Source organism: Vipera berus (genome assembly GCF_964194415.1).
Source record: "Vipera berus genome assembly, chromosome: 5".
Classification (NCBI taxonomy): Eukaryota; Metazoa; Chordata; class Lepidosauria; order Squamata; family Viperidae; genus Vipera; species Vipera berus.
In genome coordinates this window covers 12,732,475-12,753,499 of record NC_138207.1, presented here as the reverse complement: position 1 = coordinate 12,753,499, position 21,025 = coordinate 12,732,475, and positions in this window count along the sequence as shown.

Genomic DNA, 21,025 nt, shown 5'->3' with positions numbered 1-21,025 from the left:
CTTTTCCAGCATTAGGCTCTTCTCCAGTGAGTCCTTCCTTCTCATTAGGTGGCCAAAGTATTTGAGTTTCAACTTCAGGATCTGACCTTCTAAAGAGCAGTCAGGGTTGATCTCCTCTAGGACTGACCGGTTTGATCGCCTTGCAGTCCAAGGGACTCGCAGGAGTCTTCTCCAGCACCATAGTTCAAAGGCTTCAATTCTTTGCCGCTCAGCCTTTTTTATGGTCCAACTTTCACTGCCATACATTGCAACTGGGAAGACCATAGCCTTAACTATACGCGCTTTTGTTGACAGGGTGATGTCTCTGCTTTTTAGTGTGCTGTCTAGATTTGCCAAGAAACTAGGACATTGTAATCATGTATCAGTATAGTGTATGTGCAGGTCCAAGCAGTGTGTAGTTTTTGCAATCTGTCAATTACTATTGACTGGTTGTAATTTTGCAATTTCAGATTTTCTAAGCGGCCATCCAAGATGTTTTGGTATGGCGCCCATGTGCTGATAACTAATGGGACAACTGCAGTCAGTTTATGCCGTAATTCTTACAAGTTCAGTTTTCAGACCTTGATACTTTGTGATCTTCTCCAATTGTCTTCTACTATACCCTGGTATTGTCACATCAATTAACCAGAGTTTCTTTTCAATTACCATTAGATCTTTTATCTTATGAGCTAAGACTTTATCACTTTGTATTCAGAAATTCCACAATGCTTTATCCTGCAATTACTTTTTCGACTCTATGTTTCCCCCATTTTTTTAATTAATGGTACAGAATAAATTTATAGGTGTTGCAGTGAATTATTTTGGCAAATGTGTTACATTGCTGTTTATTATCAGTTTGTGTGATCTTTTTGTACAAGATGAGTATTTCTTCTATTATTATTATTATTATTATTATTTGCATAATTTGCACTTTGAATCATTTGATGATTTTTTAATTGAATTTTTAAAATTTTAATTTTTTAATCGATTGAATTAGTTTCTTGTTTCTGAGCAGCCAAAATCAAGCCTTTAATTTCTTTTTTTTAATGTTCCTGTTATAAGCCATCACTAGGTTTGATCTTTATCTACGTTTCCCCTCTATTTTTTGTAGAAATTGACCATATAATACTTTTTCTTGCCTGCATTCTGTGTTTTTAATTATATTATTTTTATAGTCACGCTTTGTTTCCTCTACATTAAGTTAACAATACTTTTCTTAGCTCTTAGCAGTATTATTTCACTATATGAACTTTACCTAGAGTTTATTTCCATTCCTCATATTTATTTATTTTAATTAAAAAGTACTTAAACTTAGTTTAAATCAGACAATAATTCTTTAAATACACCCTTTAATCAACATTTTAAAGCAGATTTTAATCCTAGACTCGGCACAATTCATATGCTGAGCACAAGTAGCTTCAAATCCATATATTAGTCTGGAAAAATGTGCATCGGATTAGTTTGCTTAAAGATATAGTTGGAGCAAATATCTTAAGTATGCCTAAGCTGTATAAAGGTACTCGGTGGCTCAGTGGGTTAGGACACTGAGCTTGTCGATCTGAAGGTCGGCAATTTGGCAGGTCAAATCCCGAGTACCGTGTAACAGAGTGAGCGCCTGTTACTCGTCCCAGCTTCTGCCAACCTAGCAGTTCGAAAGCACGTAAAAATGCAAGTAGAAAAATAGGGACCACTACGGTGGGAAGGTAACAGCGTTCCATGCGTCTTTAGCGTCTAGTCATGCCGGCCACATGACCACGGAGACGTCCTCGGACAAGCGCTGGCTCTTTGGCTTTGAAACAGAGATGAGCACCGGCCCCTAGAGTCAGAAACGACTAGCACACATGTGCGGGGGAACCTTTACCTTTACCTTTTTAAGCTGTATAAGAGAAATTTGTAATCCAAAATCGGCATGTTCTGCCTAGTAAAGTCCCAACTGATCCTTGATTGCTTATAAAAAGCTCAAATTTAACTCATACAGAGTTAATACAGAGATTTCATTCTAACCCCAGTAAGGTCTATGTTTTTTGTTTTTTTCCCTTTTTGCTGGAGTGTTTTAGGCTTGACTTCTTAAGCAAAGATTTACAATGTATAAAGCTATGCTTTGTTTAGAATAATCAATTCTTATTTTAATATACATTTTTCCTTCAGATTTATTTCCCCTTGCCATAGGAAAGATTAAACAGCTGAAAACAGACACAAAAACAAATGTGTCAAGAAATCTGGTGCTATTGATTTCAGATTAAGAGAGCTTACATGCCTCAGTAGGAATGATATTTCTTCCATTGTTTTCAGTTTCAGCCAAAAAATAAATAAATCCCCAAATCTACCACCACTTCCAAAAATACAAACGTTTTCCTAGTGGCAATGAAGGAACTTTTACTTTTAAAAGTAGGAACAATAATTTGATTCACATATAATGCTAAACTATGAGAAGGAAGAGAGGCAGGGGACAAGGTGAATACAAAATTGACATTACCCTAAGAATAATAATCCACTTGTCAGTGTTATACATTTAAACCAGGGCTCTTCAAACTTGGCCCTTTCATGACTCATGGACTTCAACTCCCAGAATTCCTCAGCCAGGCATTCTGGGAGTTGAAGTCCACAAGTCATAAAAGGGCCAAGTTTGAAGAGCCCTGATCTAAACTGTAGTAAGCATTTATGTGTTCTTCACTCTTTCTCCTCCAACCTTTAGAACAGCACCAGTTTAGTGTTATTAAGCCTGATGATTGTTTATTGAAGCAAACCAGCTTAATCAAAACTTAAATGTCCTGAAGGAGAAACAACAGACCTCCCTTTCTGTCATGCTTAGTTACAGTTCAACTACTGGCTACATTATTGTCTACTGAGCATTTGAAATATGGTCTTCTCGGCACAAATTTCTCTAGGCCCCTGTCTGCCCTTCCGGTCAAGGTTAAAAACCAAATGTTTTGGAGATGATCTGTCTATAATATCATTAAGGTCCTGACCTGTGACTGTCTAGCTTTAGTGTGAGCCATGGGACAATGACTAGAAAGCCAAGATCTCACTTAGCACAAAAAGTATTGTTCTATGAAACTCTTTTTGCTTTCATTCCACAAGTCAGTCCCCCTTGCTACATCAATCAGCAGGGGAAGAATGTGCAGCTTTATAGCCAGATGTTTACAAGAAAATCCTCTGGAGTAGGGTTGGAAATCTATCCATCCCTTGCACAATAAGTTTGTTTCTTGATTCACATCCCTTTCACAATGCTACAGTACAGGCATCCCCATGGTCATGTAATCAAAATTCAGACTTTTGGTATTTGGGTTATATTCATGATGGTTGCAATGGTCCAGAATCATGTAATCACCATTTGCAACCTTCTGACCAGCAAAATCAATGGGGAAGGCAGATTCATGTAATAATCATGTTCCTAACTTAACAAACAGCAACTGATTCACTTAACAACTGTGGCAAGAAAAATCATAAAATGGGGCAAAACTCATTTAACAACTGTCTTGCTTAGCAATAAAAAATTGAGGTACAAGTAATAAGCTGAGCACTACATGTAAGCTTCTATAATTAGAAGTAAGATAGATTTGCTTTGCCTCTATCTCATCATAGTAAATTAAAGCCCATATAGAATGGAAACATGACTTGGTAGTGTTCCAGCATAGAGAATTATCTCTGTGGGAGGTAGAAATAAAGGACTTGCAAAGCTGTAAAAACAGTCCCCTAACATTGTGAAAATGAAAAATGATTTTATTGGATTCACTTTCCTCCTTGTCACAAAGCGAGTCCTAAAACAAGTGCAGGAGAAGAAGTAGTATGAAGTGGATGTCAGTTGGATGAAAATAAGAAGGTAAGGCCAATCTGGTGTAGTGCAGACATGTCAAACTCGTGATGTCACATGACATTGCACAACGTATCGGAGAATTTTCGCCATTGCCGGCAATGGGGTGGGTGTGGCTTCCAGATGATGCTTCCGGCCCATGGGCCGGCAATTTGACAGCCCCGGTGTAGTGCTTAGGGCACCATGCTACAAACTAGGAGATGGTGAGTTCTAATCCTGTCTTAGGTACAAATCCAGCTGGATGACCTTGGGTCCATCACTCTTTTCATAGGAGGGATGAAATGGCAAGCCACTTCTGAAAATCCTTGTAAAGAAAACTGCAGGGACTTGTCATCAGGAGTAACACCCTGACTTGCAACCATACAGAGACAAAAAAAATGAATAGGATGTCCAGGAAAATAACGGTTAGTGCTGATAACCTAATAGGACAACTCTCAAAAAAAGGGGAAAACATTATAGTATGTCGGACATGCAAATAATCCTGCAGGTGATATTATGATTGAGAAGATATAGGAAAAAATGTGTCAACTGGGAAAGTGAGTAAAAATAAGCACACTATGCAAATTTTACACTAACTTATCTTCAAAGGCAGGTTCTGAGGACCTACCGGTAATTTGGTTCCCACCCTTTCCTCTTCCTTTTTTTTTCCTTTTTCTTTTTTCTATATTTCAGATTGCAAAACTATGTTTATTTCTCCTTTATTGTCTTTGGGGGTTTTTTTCCCCCCTGAGAGGGATTTTTCAGTTGAGTAGCATGGGGGGTAAGCAGGCTTCAAACTAGCAAGTAAAATAAATAAAGGTAAGAATGAAAGTGATCCTGGCAAAATGTTGGGACACTATGAAGTTCAAAATTATTTTGGAGCACCAATCTGGTTATTGCCTAGCAGTGTATGAATGAATAAATGGTTGAATAAATAGATGCTTTTGTCTTCTCCAGGAATGAATAGATTGTGTGGGGAGAGGGGGAAGAGAGAGAGACAGAGACAGAGAGAGAGACAGACAGAGAGAGATTCCTATAAATCAGCATTGAGAAAATTCAAAAATCTTTTTTATTATGTTTTTATTATGCTTTTTTCTTTGTTCTCCTCTTGTCAAGCCTCTCAAAAAATAGAGAATACAGTAGGCTGTTTTTTTTTAAAAAAAGAAAACAGTAGAATGGAACACTATAGGATCTGCAAGGTAAACAAGCATGTGTATTTATTTGATATGCACATCTGACTTACTTTTGGATGACATGCTGCTTTTTTGGGTAGTGTTTTGCAGTGATAGGAATAGTGCAGAGAACCGTACAGGGATTTCTGTTATGGTATGTGAGAGTGGGAGACAGGGGAAGAGAAAGGAAGTTGGATAAGAGAAAACATAGCTCGCAGCTACATAATGGGTAAAGAAAAAAGCCCTCCCTTCAATTCGATAGATTGCGTTGTTTAATTGAAAGAACTCAGAGGCTACCATCCCATATGATCAAAGAGATTGGAAACATTCAGGTAGTCCTTGACTTACAACCATTTGTTTAGTGACTGTTAGAAATTACAAGACCCCTGAAAAAAACGTGACTTATGATCCGTCCTCACAATCATACACACCATCCCCATAGTAACACGATCGAAATCCAGACGCTTGACAACCACATGCATTTATACAATGATTATAGCATTCTGGGGACATGTGATTGCCATTTGAGACCTTCCCAGCTGACTTCTGACAAACAAAGTCAATGAGGGAAGCTGGATTTGCTTCATGACCATGTGATTCATTTAACAGCTGATGGCAAAAAAATCAATGAAATCTGGCACAACTCACTGAACAATCAACCGCCTGCCTTAGCAATAGAAATTTTGGTTCCAGATGTGTTTGTAAGTCAAGGAATACCTGGACTATGGGAGACATGCCTCTGTACCACATAGGGCTTTGCAGGTAGCACCTGAGGCAAAGTGGCCACAAGTCCAACTCATAAAGAAGAGATGCTACATGGTCCTACTGAGGTATAACTGTCACTGCTTGTGCTGCTGTATTCTGGACCAGTTGAAGAATATATTACATGAAGCTGTGAGGTAACCAGGGCATGAGTGATTGTCTGTTGTGAAGAAAGGTACACCATTTTTGGACAGACATTGTGACATCAACAGAAGAGAATATTTGTAGCTCTGGGTTGAGCTATATGGGGTCCTTGGTGCTCTTTGAGCTTGGTGGTTTTCTTGCAGACCTTTCATTATCCAAACTAGGTAACATCATCAGTGCTGGTAGGGAGTAGGATTTGCTCTCATTTTATATTCTATCAGTGTTGGTGGGAGTGGTCAGACCCATTCCCAGACCATTCCCACCAACACTGACCGGGCAAGCCAGTAGAATATAAAATGAGAACCCCACTCCCTAGTATCATGATGATGTTACCTACTCTGGTAATGAAATGTCTGCAAAAAAACAACAACAACCAAACTCAGAAAGCACAAAGGATCCCACATTGTGACATCTCACACAAGTACAAAAAGGGCAGAGCTTGTGTCTTAACTGCACAGCCCTGTTTATGAAAACATTGGATCCTGGAAACATCTCATCTGATAGTAAACAATCACTGTTGACCTAGTCTACTAGGAAGTAGTCATTTTCTGACTCATTCCATCCTGCCTTTTTCCCCCCTCAGATTCTTCTCCTCCATCCCCAAAATTGGGAGAAAAATCCACACAGATAACAGCTGAGGTCAGTGCCAATATGAGCAGACATTTGGGGTTGTCCATCCCTTTCTCCTTCTGACCCGTCTGATCTCTCCGATGGAACAGGAGATAAGATAGGAAAGAGTAAAGGATGAATAAGCAAGGCTAGAATGTGGCTTTAACAGAGCCACTTTAGGACATGGACTCTGTTATGGAGGTGTGGTCCTCAATACTAGGTCTGTATGCGACTGGGAAAAGGCCACAATTTAATTCAAAGTAATAGAGAAGTTTAGGAAACTTTGATGGCAGATTGCAATATTTATTTATTTTTTTAAAGAAAAAGAATAAACAGGAAATTGAAAAACTTCAGTTCCATTTTGAAACCTAGATTACCTGGAATTCCAGAATCCAGCAAGAAATCAGAAACTCTTGGAAGCACGCTTGATATCTATGCATATACATGTGGTATCAATATAGCCCAGATCATCAGTTCAGTTCTGGTTAGAACCACGAGAAAAGTGAGAGGAGAAAAGAGGGGAAAAAAAGCATCTCATTGATTGCTCCTTCCTATCAAATGTCAAAGCCGACCTTTGCTGATCTTCCATCCATTTAGGTTGGCTGCCTCATCTAATGCTGACATGCTCTATCTGCCTCTAATGTGTCAACATTTGAGATATGACCTGCTTGGCATTTTGTTCATCTCATCTGAAGAAGAGAAATTAAACTGGAGGGTTGGAGAAGACCAGAGTGCAAAATAACCATGCATATTTTCCTCATGTCCTCCTTTGCTTGTTATCAAAGATCAGGAAGATATTAAAATGGATTTGCTTTTTTGCACTTAAAACCCATTTGTACAGGGGATTTTTTGTGCCCATAAACAAGGGATCTAGTATGTTCTCTTATATTTTCAGACAATCAAGTTTGCAATGTTTTGTCTGTCTCTGTCTCTATTTACCTATTTATATTCCAGATGTTCCAAATACAGATCAGTTTGTGATGTTAACAATATTAAGGCAATACCATAAAGCAAGTCTCAAGATTTACACTAAGCACAACAATTTATTCTATTGCCGTTCATTCCACTTGTAAAGTTCTTCCTCCTTTTGTTTAGTTGACTGTATTTTAACTAAGGATCCCCACAATTTTTTTTAAAAAATCTATTTATGTGTATTATGCTATTAACCTTCCTTTTGTTTATGATCCCAATTCATAGAGACCCTTCTTTATTCCATTCTCATTAACTCAAGGCTTCTGAACTCTCATTCTGAAAACATCTTTGGGCCAAAGCCTGGTACAACCTAGTTCAGATTAAGCTTTGAGCTGGGAAAATGATTCATCTGTTTTGAATCCCTGCAGCTATTGCTGTCAATGCAAATACCATCTCCAGAAATACAGCTTATGTGTGGCATCAGGCTATAAAAATAAACACAGAGATTTATCCCCTGAAAGTAGAAAAACAACTGAGGCTTTTTCATGGTTACTGCAATAGAATAGGTGGGCATGGAAAAAAAGGAACTGATTAAAATCAAAGAGTTGACTTAAAATTCTCATACTCCAAGCCCTGCTTCTTGGGAACCAAGGTGCACAATATTACCCTGGCTTCGGATTTTGGGAATATCATTTTGCCCCAAGACAGGAGACTCACTGCAATATATTGCTTATTGGCATATAGGAAAATATTTCTGGTCCTGTTGATAGGATATAACTTTTCAATAAAAATTAATAACCACACAGAGAATCAGTACAGAAAGAGAGAGAGAGAGAGAGAGAGAGAGAGAGAGAGAGAGAGAGAGAGAGAGAGAGAGAGAGAGAGAGAGAGAGAGAGAGAGAGAGAGAGAGAGAGAGAGAGAGAGAGAGAGAGAGAGAGAGAGAGAGAGAGAGAGAGAGAGAGAGAGAGAGAGACAACCAACTGGGGAAAAATATGGCTCGATGCCTAGAAAACCTCAATAAGTTATAAGAAGAAAAGAATAGTTAATTAGGACTCTTAGATTATGCACTCCTACTTCCTGTATTCCGCCAGAATTTTTGAGAGCTTGAAGAAAATATAAAGCATAAGGCTGTTGTTCAGGCAGTAGGTACTTGTCCTTTTTGTACTGATAATGGTGCCTTTAATAAATTGTTCCCTCTTCAAAAAGAAGAGTTAAGTAATTCAGAAATCTAAGAAAAAAAATCAGAAGGAAGCAGCTTAAGGATGTTCTTAACTTTGAAATGTAGCTGGGAATTTTGAGACAGGGTCTAATACAGTGTTTCTCAACCTTGGCAACTTTAACATGAGTGGACTTCAACTCCCAGAATTCCCCAGCCAGCTTAGAAGTTTCAGCCCTGAGTGCTCCTACCACTGCTTGGATCCCCTTGGACTTTACTTTCCACATTTTTTTCTAGTTCCTCCTTCAAGCCCTCATACTTCTTCAGCTTCTCATCCTCCTTCCTGATGTTACTGTCACTTGGCACTGCTATATCTACCATTCCCGCTGTCTTCTGGGCCTTGTCTACTAGATAAGAGATAGACCAGCTGTGTAACTGGAGGGGATGTCTATGTCTATATCTAGATGTCTATGTCTATATGTCTATATCCGTGGTGGCGAACCTATGGCACACCTTCCACAGGTGGCACGCAAAGCCCTCTCTGTGGGCATGTGCGCCGTCACTCCAGTACTAGGCCTTCAGCTGGGTTTTATAAAACCTTTTTGCTTTAGGCCTCCATCGCCGTGTGCAAAAAGAAAAAAAATCAATCAATTTCAACTTCTCACGGAAAAAAAAAGATCTTGCAAAGTTGGAATTGATTGATTGAACTTTTCAGTCCCACCCAGTCTTCCATTGCCACCGCAGCCACGCCTACCCAATGGGCCATGCCCACCCAATTGGCCACACGCACCCAATTGGCTACACCCACCCAGTGGGCCACGCCTGCCCAGTATCTGATGATACATAAATGGGTTTTGGGTTGCAGTTTGGGCATTCGGTCTCTAAAAGGTTCACCATCACCGGTCTATATGTCTATGTCTATGTCTATGTCTATGTCTATGTCTATGTCTATGTCTATGTCTATGTCTATGTCTATGTCTATGTCTATGTCTATGTGCTGGAGAAGGCTCCTGTGTATTCCTTGGATAGTAAAGGTGACCAACAAGCAAATACTAGAATGCATAACACTAGAGATGTCAAGGGAAGGAAAAAAAATCACAAAACTGCATCTCACTTACTTTGGCCATGTCACACGGAGGAATTCACTGGTGAAAGCAATTATGTTGGGAAGAGTTAGTGGTAAAAAGAAACCAGGCCACCAAAGAACATGGTGGCTGAACAACATCAAAGCTGACACCAGCCAAAGCATAGAACAACTCAAAAAAGTCATGCAACATTGGAAGATGTGGAGAGACCGGGCCCACAGAAACTCCAAGAGTCAGAAAAGACTGAATTGATATCATCATCATCATCATCATCATCATCATCATCATCATCATCATGTCTATTTCTATGTCCATATGCATATATTTGCCTTATGCATCAAGCTGATCAACAAAATGATAAAGTGGTATTTCCTTAGCCGTCTAAGCCAATGTCCACTTATAAGTTTTAACCAATTAGTGTTTTCACGGCATTCAGCTTGCACTGCTTTGGATTCCCCAACAGAACCCAGCAATTCCTGTTAGCAGTTCAGAAAGTTAATTGGAAAAGCTTTATATCGCCAAATGGGATTAAGAGGGGTGGGGGGTTTTTCCCCCCAAAAAAGAAAGAGAGCGTGCAAAATATGTATTTAAACTTTTCAAATGAATGTTGACATTTATTTAAAAATCTAAGCTGGCAGCTACCAGAAGGTTCACTGCTTATATTAGCTGAGCGGTAACCCCCATTTCTTCTTCCCATTTCTTTTGACAAGAATGCTAACAAAACTGACAGCTCAGCCGCGTTTTCAAAGGCTCCCCCCTTTTGAGGTCCTCCACAGAAGATGGTGCCAGACCAAGTTCAGGGAGAGATAATGGCTGAGAACAATGGCTGTCAAATAGGTGGACATTTGGACAAAGGCAGCAATCAACTTTTGCTGAAACGGTTAGAGCAGAAGACAGCTTCTCAAGAGGTAGATTGTAGGAAGAAAAATTGCAGGTGAGGTTCTCATAAACTTGAAAGGAAAGGAAATTGGTCGTTGGATCCTAAGAATAATGATTCAAGGTTGAAGGCTACCTGTAGACGGCACAGCCTACCCAACATAATATCCTTAAAATGTATTAGGTGATCATTTCTATAATGCATGCCCTTCCTGCCAGATCGTATAGAATGGGTAGAAACAATTGGAGAGCAATAAATTCCATAAGTAATCCAGTCCCAAGCCATGAAGGGCTTTAGCAGGTGACAAACAGAATCTTGACTTGCACCTGGAAGCACACTGGAAGCCAGTGCAGCTCATGAAACAGTGGTACCACTTTTGTTACATAACTGGCACCAGTAACTGCCCATACTACTACAGTTTACAACAGTTGAAGCTTCTGAACGGTCTTCAAGGGCAGCCCCATGTGAAGCACATTTCAGTAATCCAATCTGAAGGTTACAAGAGCATGAACAGTTTATGCCTTGGCAGTCATTAGCAGATTGGTTGTTATTAGCAGAACTTTGTGTCTGATTCTCACCAACACTGCAATGTGTGAGGAAGCCTCCTACATAAAGGTAAAGGTAAAGGTTCCCCCACACATGCATGCTAGTCGTTTCCAACTCTAGGGGCCGGTGCTCATCTCTGTTTCAAAGCCGAAGAGCCAGCGCTTGTCCGAGGACGTCTCCGTGGTCATGTGGCTGGCATGACTAGACGCTAAAGGCGCACGGAACGCTGTTACCTTCCCACCGTAGTGGTCCCTATTTTTCTACTTGCATTTTTACGTGCTTTCTAACTACTAGGTTGGCAGAAGCTGGGATGAGTAACAGGCGCTCACTCTGTTACACGGCACTCAGGATTCGACCCGCCAAACTGCCGACCTTCTGATCAACAAACTCAGCGTCCTAACCCACTGAGCCACTGCGTCCTTTTTAGCCTCCTACATACCACAAACTTATTCTTGCAGGTCTTTTCTCTCATAGAGGTAGACCTTGATGTACACTACTCGTTTAATCATGTTCAAAGTTATGACGCTCTTGGGAAAAGTGACTTATGACCTATCCTTGCTCTTAATACTGTGGTACCAGCCCTGGATCTTATAATCACAATTTGGGATCTTGGCCACTGGCTCACACTTACGAACCAGTTGCAGCTTCCTGTGGTCACATGATCACAATTTGTGACCTTGTTTGCTAATTTCTAGCAAAAACCAAAAATGCTCATTGGGAAGTTTAACAATCATCATGAGTCCTTTTATAACCACTTTAAAATTTGTTGTAAAATTGGGTCCAAGCTGACTCAGAACTGCAGTGACTTATGATGAAAATTCTGATTCCAATTGTCATAATTTGAGGATTCCCTGTAATTATTCTTTCAGGAATAGCAAGGGCATTAATTGCTTACACATATTTCAAGTGAAATTGCCAAAATTATAATTCTCAAAAATCATAACAGAGATTGATCAATTGATTTCCTATGGCATTTGTATTGCGCCCAACACCAACTCTATGCATCTTGTACTTTTCTGTGCAGTAATTGGATTAGCATTGAAATAATGATGATTATTCATCTGTATTCTTTGCAATTATATAGATATTAACCATTTGAGGCTTCCAAAGTATAAATAGTTATGGTTTTCTATTCTTTCCCCTTTGTTTTTGGTATATTTTTGATTAGGCCTGGGTATAATGGTAATAGAATGACAACAATAATATCATCCAGTGTCCTCAACAATACCATCCCTGCCGTTTTCTGTTGTCGATGATTCTCTTTGATGAATGGCAGCCCTGGGCATAAAAAGCTTATACAGATTTTATTGTCAATAGAAAAGGATCCTTAATAAATTCTGCTAAGTTCTCTGAGTTGCTATCTTATTCTGCCTGAAATTTCAATGGTCTTGCTGGCTCATCCCACTATTTCAAGTAATAAAAAGCATGCAACAGACCTCAAATATGGCTAAAAGTAAAGGTAAAGTTTCCCCCGCACATGTGTGCTAGTCGTTTCCAACTCTAGGGGGCGGTGCTCATCTCCGTTTCAAAGCCGAAGAGCCAGCGTTTGTCCGAGGACGTCTCCGTGGTCATGTGGCCGGCATGACTAGACGCCAAAGGCGCACGGAATGCTGTTACCTTCCCACCGTAGTGGTCCCTATTTTTCTACTTGCATTTTTACGTGCTTTCGAACTGCTAGGTTGGCAGAAGCTGGGACGAGTAACAGGCGCTCACTCTGTTACGCGGCACTCAGGATTCGACCCGCCAAACTGCCGACCTTCTGATCGACAAGCTCAGCGTCCTAACCCACTGAGCCACCACGTCCCCTCATTTAAATGCACAAATATGGCTATTTGTGCATTTAAATGATCTCTATACCTAGAAGCCACTAGTGCATTAATATCACAGCTAGGTTCAGTTTATTTAATCTTATATGCCTCTCCTAATGGTAGGTAGGTGTATGAATGTTTTCTCAACTTTGGTAACTTGGAGATGTGCGGACATCAACTCCCAGAATCCCCCAGCCATCCAGTTGAAGTCCAGACATCTTCAAGATGCCAAGGTTGAGAAACACTGATCGGTGTGGAGATTAACAGATGAACAATCTCTCTCGAAATTTGTAATGAATGGATGGTCGCTTCCTCTATCTACATGACCAATTCCCCCCAGCCACTTTTAAAGAAACAAGGAGGTCTCAAGAAGACCCACATTCACATTCACCAGTTCTCCAAAAATCCCCTGCTGCATTTGCTGGCTTAAAAATTAGTTGAGTATTCATCTCCACTTCACCTGGAGAAGGTGAAATTCCCCAACAATTTCTCAAAAGCAAGACTTCTCTTCAGAAATAACCCTAGCATCACCACTGAAGAAAGAAAGAAAGAGAAAATTTAAGAAGTATTTCTTGGGATTTAGTAGTAGCATGGCAAGCTAATATAATGGAAGAAGCGGTTGTACAAAGTAAGTCAAGATATTGATGTGCACCCCTCGATTACCTCAGCGCTAAAGTTAATCCAAGTATATCATATTCCACTAACTGGATTTTTCTTTTAAAGAAAGTCTCTCCTCTTTCAAAGGAATTCCAAAAGCAAAGTGTCTTCCATTATTTTATAAAGGTAGAAAAACTGCAGCACTAATATTTACCATTAGAGAATACATTTGTAATATCCTTTTTCAGACTTTTTAAGCAAGTTGGTTCTGTGGGAAAAGAACAAAAGTGCAGTTCGGTCTGTTGCATTAATTAAGTATTTTTGCAGGTGTCACTTTTGTGTGAGAAAGAGTATATGCGTGCATACATGTGAAAAAAAGTATTTTCCATGTATAATTATTTCCAGTATTAACTACAGCTATCTTTGCAATTGTCCCTACCCTTTGGAATATTCTCTCCACCCCACCCAAAAAAAAGGTGAGGTGGGCACCCAATTTCCTTTAGAAAATATCTAAAGACCTGGCTCTGCCATCTTGTTTGGGACTCATAATGGGGTACACAGCTGTGGCATTGATTAATGTCCTAAAAGCTGTCCCCCCATCTTTTAATTAACTCTTAATGACACTATTCATGCCATATTCAATTTTTTATATTTAGTTTTTATATGCTTTAACATTTTATTTCTATACTTTCCAGGATCCTTTTATAATGGAAATGGGTGGTTTCTAAATATGATGATGATGATGATAGATAGATAGATAGATAGATAGATAGATAGATAGATAGATATTTTACGTTCTCCCTCAATAAGTAGTAAAATAGTTAAATGTTTAATTTATTCTTTTCCTGAAGGGAAATCTTTTTTCAAAAGAAAAAAAAGGTGGGGGAGAGAGAAAAGATTGTAAATAATGACACTTTGAAAAAAATCTCTGAACCTTGCAGCAGCTAATCACATTTTAATTTTGATGTACGGCTCATCTAGTGAGAGAAAAGATAGAGAAAACATTTTCTTTTTTTATCATGAAGAAATCAGATTAGTTAAATGAATTAAAAGTCATTGCCAGAAGACCTTGACAAGCTTGATAAATATCCTTGTTTGTTGCTCTGAATAATTTTTTTAATACTTACTATAGTTGGTTGCATTGTCAGCCAGATGTTTAGATTGGATTTGGCATTTTTATCCACTCATCAAATCCCTTCTCAAGGAGCTGGGTAGGCAGATGTTATTTGATGATGTTAAAGGTATACTTACAGGATTTAAGCTGTTCCAAGTAAAGCTGGTTTTTGCAATTGACTGATGGTGATTTTGTCAATGTCGATAGTATTCAAGTGGTGCTCAAGTTCTTTTTGAATTATACTCAAGGCACCTAACACTATTGGTAGTATCCTTGCTTTCTTTGGCCAATCAGTCTACTTCTATTTGCAGGTCTTTGTATTTTGTGATTTTCTCCATCTCTTTCACTTCTTTTATGTGGTCTCTGCCATGTCTGCTATCCAGACCTTTTTTTTTTTTTGGTCTTTCTTATTGACAGTGGTTAAATCTGGGGTGTTACGTGGCAGTTACCTGTCTGTTTGAATTCTAAAGTTCCAGAACGCTTTAGCTTCTTCATTTTCTATTACTTTTGTCTATTTTGTGGTTCCCACCAGTTCTTGCCCGCAGGGAAACAGTATTTCTTGTAGCTATTCCAATGTACCATAGTTGCTACTTTGTCATACTGTTGTTTGTAATCAGTCCCTGCAGTCTTTGGCAGCAGCTAACTAGATGGTCTATTGTGTCTTCAGCTTCTTTGCAGAAGTGGCATATACTGTCTGTTGCTGTCTTCTCAATTCTGGCTTTGTATGCATTTGTTTTTAAGGCTTGGCCTTGTGCAGCTAGAATTAACCCCTCTGTCTCTTTCTTAAAGTTTCCTGCTTTTAGCCATTGCCAAATCTTCTTATTATCTACTGTTGTTTTTTTATGTTATACTATTCATGTACTTTGCCTTGTCATGTATGTTTTCTCATTCGTCATTTGATCTTTCTTATAGGTCAGTTTGATACTGTATACTAGCTTCAGTGTATTTGATTCATTGTATCCAGATATTCTCCCAATGCCCTTTTTTCTTCTTCATCGGTCTGGTGCACTTGGTAAGTAGAGTCAACATTGCTGAGTGGATGAAAAGCATAATTCATTGTCATCATTTTTCTGACCTTCCTATCTACAGCTTTCAGCTTTGCTTGACTCCATTCCATATTCCAGCTAAGTAACTAATTACTGGATTTCCCCAGGTTGACTTGAGGGTATTTCCTCCACTGAGTTTGGACTTTAAGATCTTCTTCACTCTCATGATGTATTCACTTCTAACCTTCTTCTTGACTTCAACGTTCTTGGTGCTTGATTTTGTCAGCTTGAAGGATGCCCAGGTATATGTAGTGAGGGATTTGTACACCTGAAACAGGGCCACTGGCTCTGAATGCAATAAGAGAGGAGAAATAAGCTGACTTTCCCATTCTTATCGCCACAAAATTAAGTTTTAATAAAAGTTCTCTGTTGTGTTTGATTGGATATGCTGTTTGTCTTCCTTCCGCAGCGTTCTGGGTATCTCTTGTGTTTCATTTCCAAAAGCTGTTCCATAAACTAGGGTGTGCTCTAGAATCCCCCAAAACAGAGAGTCCACACTGCCATGATCCAATTCAAAACCCTCTTGGCCTATTCATTCAAAGCCATGACCTCAGATGAGCCATGCAACAGAACTTGCTGCAACTGCGAGTTCCCCCTGAAACCCCATTGGATTCCTCAGGTGCCAGGGGTGGGTTAGTGAAGTATATCCTTCCTCCCTCGACCAAGGTTGGCCACAGAGAAGTAAAAAACCAAGAGGGAATGATTTGTGCCTGGCAAGGGATTGATGAGTACATCTCCCAATTCCAAATCGCACAGCCATGGCCTCAAGATAAAACCCAGACCTAATGTGTGACCGCCACTGTGAGTTTGGCATCCAGTAAGTTAGATCTGGTACATCAGAGGTCCCAAACCATTTGGGCACCAGGGACCAACTATGTGGAGAGAGGTTTTTCTGTGGACTGGAGGGGGCATGGTTTTGTGTGCTGCCTGCATCCCACAGATGGGGCTTTGCTTGTTTGTATGGACCAGTTGCTGGCATGCCGTGGCCTGGTACTGGTCCATGGACAGAGGGTTGGGGACCCTTGTGGTACATGGTTTCTCTAGTGGCCAGGAACTGGGACCCTCCAATCCTAGTTCCAGAGAAGGCAGGTCAAAGTCGCCCAGACCCATGAATCTAGGGTACTCCATTGCAACTTGAACCCAGAATCAAGAGGCTTGGATTCTTTATATGATGAACACTATTCTCCAATCTGCTATCCATATCTGCAGTAGGCACATAATGGCCACAATGAAACTTCTCAGAGATAAAAATAGTGAGTTATCTCCTTCCCCTAGTTTCTGTCCATTCAAAGATCCTAAGGGCCCTATTCCATGTTTATTAAGAGCAGAAACATGCCTGATTTCATTAGAGGCTCAAGTGTATCTCAACTTTTTGAGATCCATCCTTGACCACTGAGATTATCTCATGATATAAATGAACAAACTAAGGCTTCTTTGAAAGCCTTTTAGTTTCTTTGACTTTGCAACATAATGTTATTCCACCCAGATTCGACTAATTGAAATGAAGTCTGATTTAGGACTCTGGATTTTGCAGGTAATATTTTGTGCTGACCTTCTCTGACAATCTCATTCAGAAATAAAACAGTGGATTCTTGAGCCACAGAGGGACTTAAGCTACATTCTAAAAATCTACAGTTTAGGTACTCAAGAGAAACCATTCACTTCAGCCAGATATTTCACTAATTGTTTGTACCTAGTACACATACTTTACATTAGCCAGACTTGACGTTTTACCTTCATTTTTTCTGGAAAGGAGTTTTCATGGACATCTATAGACAATGTTTTATGCCCATGTCCTTTGGAAGAAATCAAATCAATACCCTTCTTCACTGTCCCTTTTACTCAATCTGGCATGAAGATTTAATTACATCTCTTTTAACTTACAGGCACAGCAAAGTAGAAGCTGATCTTATTCTGCTCTTGCGAGCAGACACTGCAGAGATCACCTCCAGGAGTAAAGCTAAATTCTGTATGCATTGCTGTCCCTGTTCACTGCAAGATACTAACCTATTTAAAATCTTAGGGATGCTCCAGGCAGAATTTTAAAACTATCATTTAATGTTCAGACAATGTTAAAGAACATCCGGCAATAGCAAATAAATTTAGCTTCATATTACAGTTAGTCCTCACTTTGCAATTGGTTGCTTAGCAACCATTTGAGGTTACAACGAACCTTCCCCGGGATTACTTACAACCTGGTTCCAAAATTCCAATGGCCGCCCCTCCTGTGATCACATGACCACGTCAGACCCATAGAATGGCCATTTGCAGCTTCCTGTGGTCATGTGACTACTTTTTACAACAGTTTTGCTGAAAACTGCCATTTGCTTCTGGTTTTCAGCAAAATTGGCCCATAGCAAACAATGGGTTTGCTTTACAGCCATAGTGGTTGCTTTACGACTATGGCATTTGTTTAAAGACTGCCATAAATTAGGTTGTAAAATTGGATCACTTTATGGCTATCCTGACATGACCATAATAGGCAGGGTTCATTGCATTTATAAGTCAAGGACTGCCTACAATGCTTAGGTCGGGTTCACCAACATGTCCTGCAAATCTGTTGGAGGGACAGGAAAGGGAGGTTGGCATTTGGGGGGCAGCTCCTTTCAGCCTACCTTCTAAGAGCTGTTCTGTTCCAGCCTTCGACTGGCCCTGTTTAAATGTCAGGGACAACCCCTTTTTATAGTCAACATGCTGGAAAAAACCCAACCAAATTTATTTACAAAGAGTTCAAACAAAAGTTAAATGAAAAGTTCAAACAAGAGTTAAACAAGAATAACAGACCAGAAGTTCTTCAAACGGTTGCCTTCAGCAACCAGCACCTCCCACACCTTCCCCTTTTGTCAGCAGTCCCAAGGCGTGGCTTCTCATTGCCTTCTCCCAAGTTGCCTCATTACCTTCCTCTGTTCTGCTCTGCTAGATTGCCTCCTGCTGCTAGTGTCCCTGAACAGTCAGCTGTGGATTGTCTTCTTCCAATCCCTCATGCTCACATGGCTGAGTCTGATGAAGAACAAGACGGGAGGGGCCAGGCTGAGAGTCCTGCAGTGCATCAGAACCTTTCTCTGACACCAAAGGCTCTCCAAACCCCTCCTCCTCCTCCTCTTCAGCATCATCTGACTCAGCTGCCGGAACCACAGGCTGACGCTGAATCACAACAAGAGCTATGTCATAAGTGACTTAATGTTCAGTAGTTATGTAATTAAAATTTTATTGTTTTCGTATTTTAATAATTGGAAACATATCTAATAATTTTAGAAACTCAGTAAATTAGTTTGTATCATTCTGATTTCTTTAATATCCTATCATATTAATTGTTTGTGATGTTTGGGTTTTTCCCCCCCTAGTAGACATAAAACTATATGGACCCCTGGCCATTGATCATATTCAAAGTCTACCAAAAAAAATCAACTCACAGCATGGATGGAATTCCAGTTCAAAGAAGCAAACTTTAAAATTTCTGCCAGGTCTAATAGAATAACAGAATAAAGGAGTTGGAAGGGACCTTGGAGGTCCTCTAGTACAGGGCTTTTCAACCTTTTCACCCATTGTACCACTTTTAGGATATGGTAACATCCGAGTACCACCAGTCACCTAGCAAGGTGTCAAAAACCTGATGACCAAAAAAAAGGAAAAAAAAGTGATGAAGTACAGGTAGTCCTCAATTTACAACAGTTTGCTTAGTGACTGTTCGAAGTTACAATGGCAGTGAAAAAGTCCCCCCCAAGCCACAGCCGAGCAAGACACCTGCCTGCCTGCCCGGTGGGACTCTTCCTCCTGTCTGAGGTTTCCATTGTTGTGAGCATTTCTGTTGAGGATTGGCAGTGAGGGTGGGGTGGGGTGGGGTGTTTGGTTTTTATTACCCCCGCATCTGCTGGGTGGTTGAAGCAGGTTTTGGTCACTTCACATGACCCTGGGACCCTGTGACCATCATAAATATGAATCAGTTGCCAAGCATCTGGATGTAAATCACAAGACCCTGGAGATGCTGCAACATTCCAGCTGATTGGCGCATCTTCTGGGCTCAGCAGAAGCGCCAGGATCAGCGCCGAGCTCCAGCTGGAGCCTGGCACTGATCCTGGTGCTTCCACTGAGCCCTGACAACCCTGCAGCTCCAGCTATATCTCACTCAGGCTTGTGGGGTGCTGCCACCAGTTTAGCTCATTCCCCTCGCCCACTACCACTTTTCTAGGATGGTCGCATACCAGCTGCTAGGTGCCAATGTACCACAGGTGGTACCCGTACCACTGGTTGAAAAGCCCTGTTCTAATCCAATCCCATGCTCAAGCAGGTTTTTGGAGATGGAGCAAAGGTGTATTCAAGTTGGGGTTGGCTGGTCTTCTTGTTGCCAGATGATCATGCTGTATCAACTTCTCTGTCACTTTTAAACATCCAAATTTGCACGCAATTCCTACAAGAGAGAAAGGAACACACTGCTTAAATTGCATGAATTTCCTCTGCTCCACACTTTGCTGACTGTTCAGCTTGTTTTGTTTACTTCCCTTTCTGGAGCAGCTACATGTTCTTTAATGATCTGGGAACCTCTAATATCTAATTATGGCTGTAATTATTAGTTCAGTAATGAAAAGGTTTGGAGATACAATTACATAAGAGCAGTTTTGGAGTTATAAGAGCTTTTCTTTTTCTTTTTTAAAGAAGAAATCTGCACCTGCCACTGATTAAATTCTTTGCCTTCTGCTGCAAAGGAGAAAATGTTAAAAGTATCATTTCCTTCATGAACCAGATTTGCTTGGAGGTTCAGTATTAATTACTATCCTGCAAATGCCTTTAAATCAGGCACAGATTTCCAAGAGGTGAGTATCACAACAGCATGGTAAATCCTTCAGCATTTGCCTAGAAAAAGAGCACTGCCTTTGATTGATGAGCCCAGCCTTCTGAAGGCCTATCTGTTATGTAGCTACAGCCATTAAAGGCATTACAAGTTAAAAAAGTTTTAGGCTGGCGGAGGTCCCCTCATAAATCAAGATTCTGTGTGCAAATGACTGGTTTGTAAATTATTCCCTCCAATTTTCCCAGATGGAGACAAGGTCTTTGGGTCTAGAGTTCTGCAATAATAATAATAATAATAATAATAATAATAATAATAATAATAATAATAATAATAATAATAATAATAATAATAATAATAATAATAATAATAATAATAATAATAATAATACATGCATATCTGTAAATCACATCTGTCACTGCAGTTCATGAACAAATAGCGGGCAAGGACAGTCATTTCAAGAATTAAAGTGACAACAATTGGAAGGAGAGTTGAGTACATTTTCTTTGTCTGAATAAAATATTGGGTAGAGATAAATGCTTTCCAGATGTTTAAAACTGCAGCTGAGATCAGCATAGCAAACATAGTTATTTACTGGACTTCTAACCAAGTTAAGTATTCTGTTTGGTTCTGTTCTA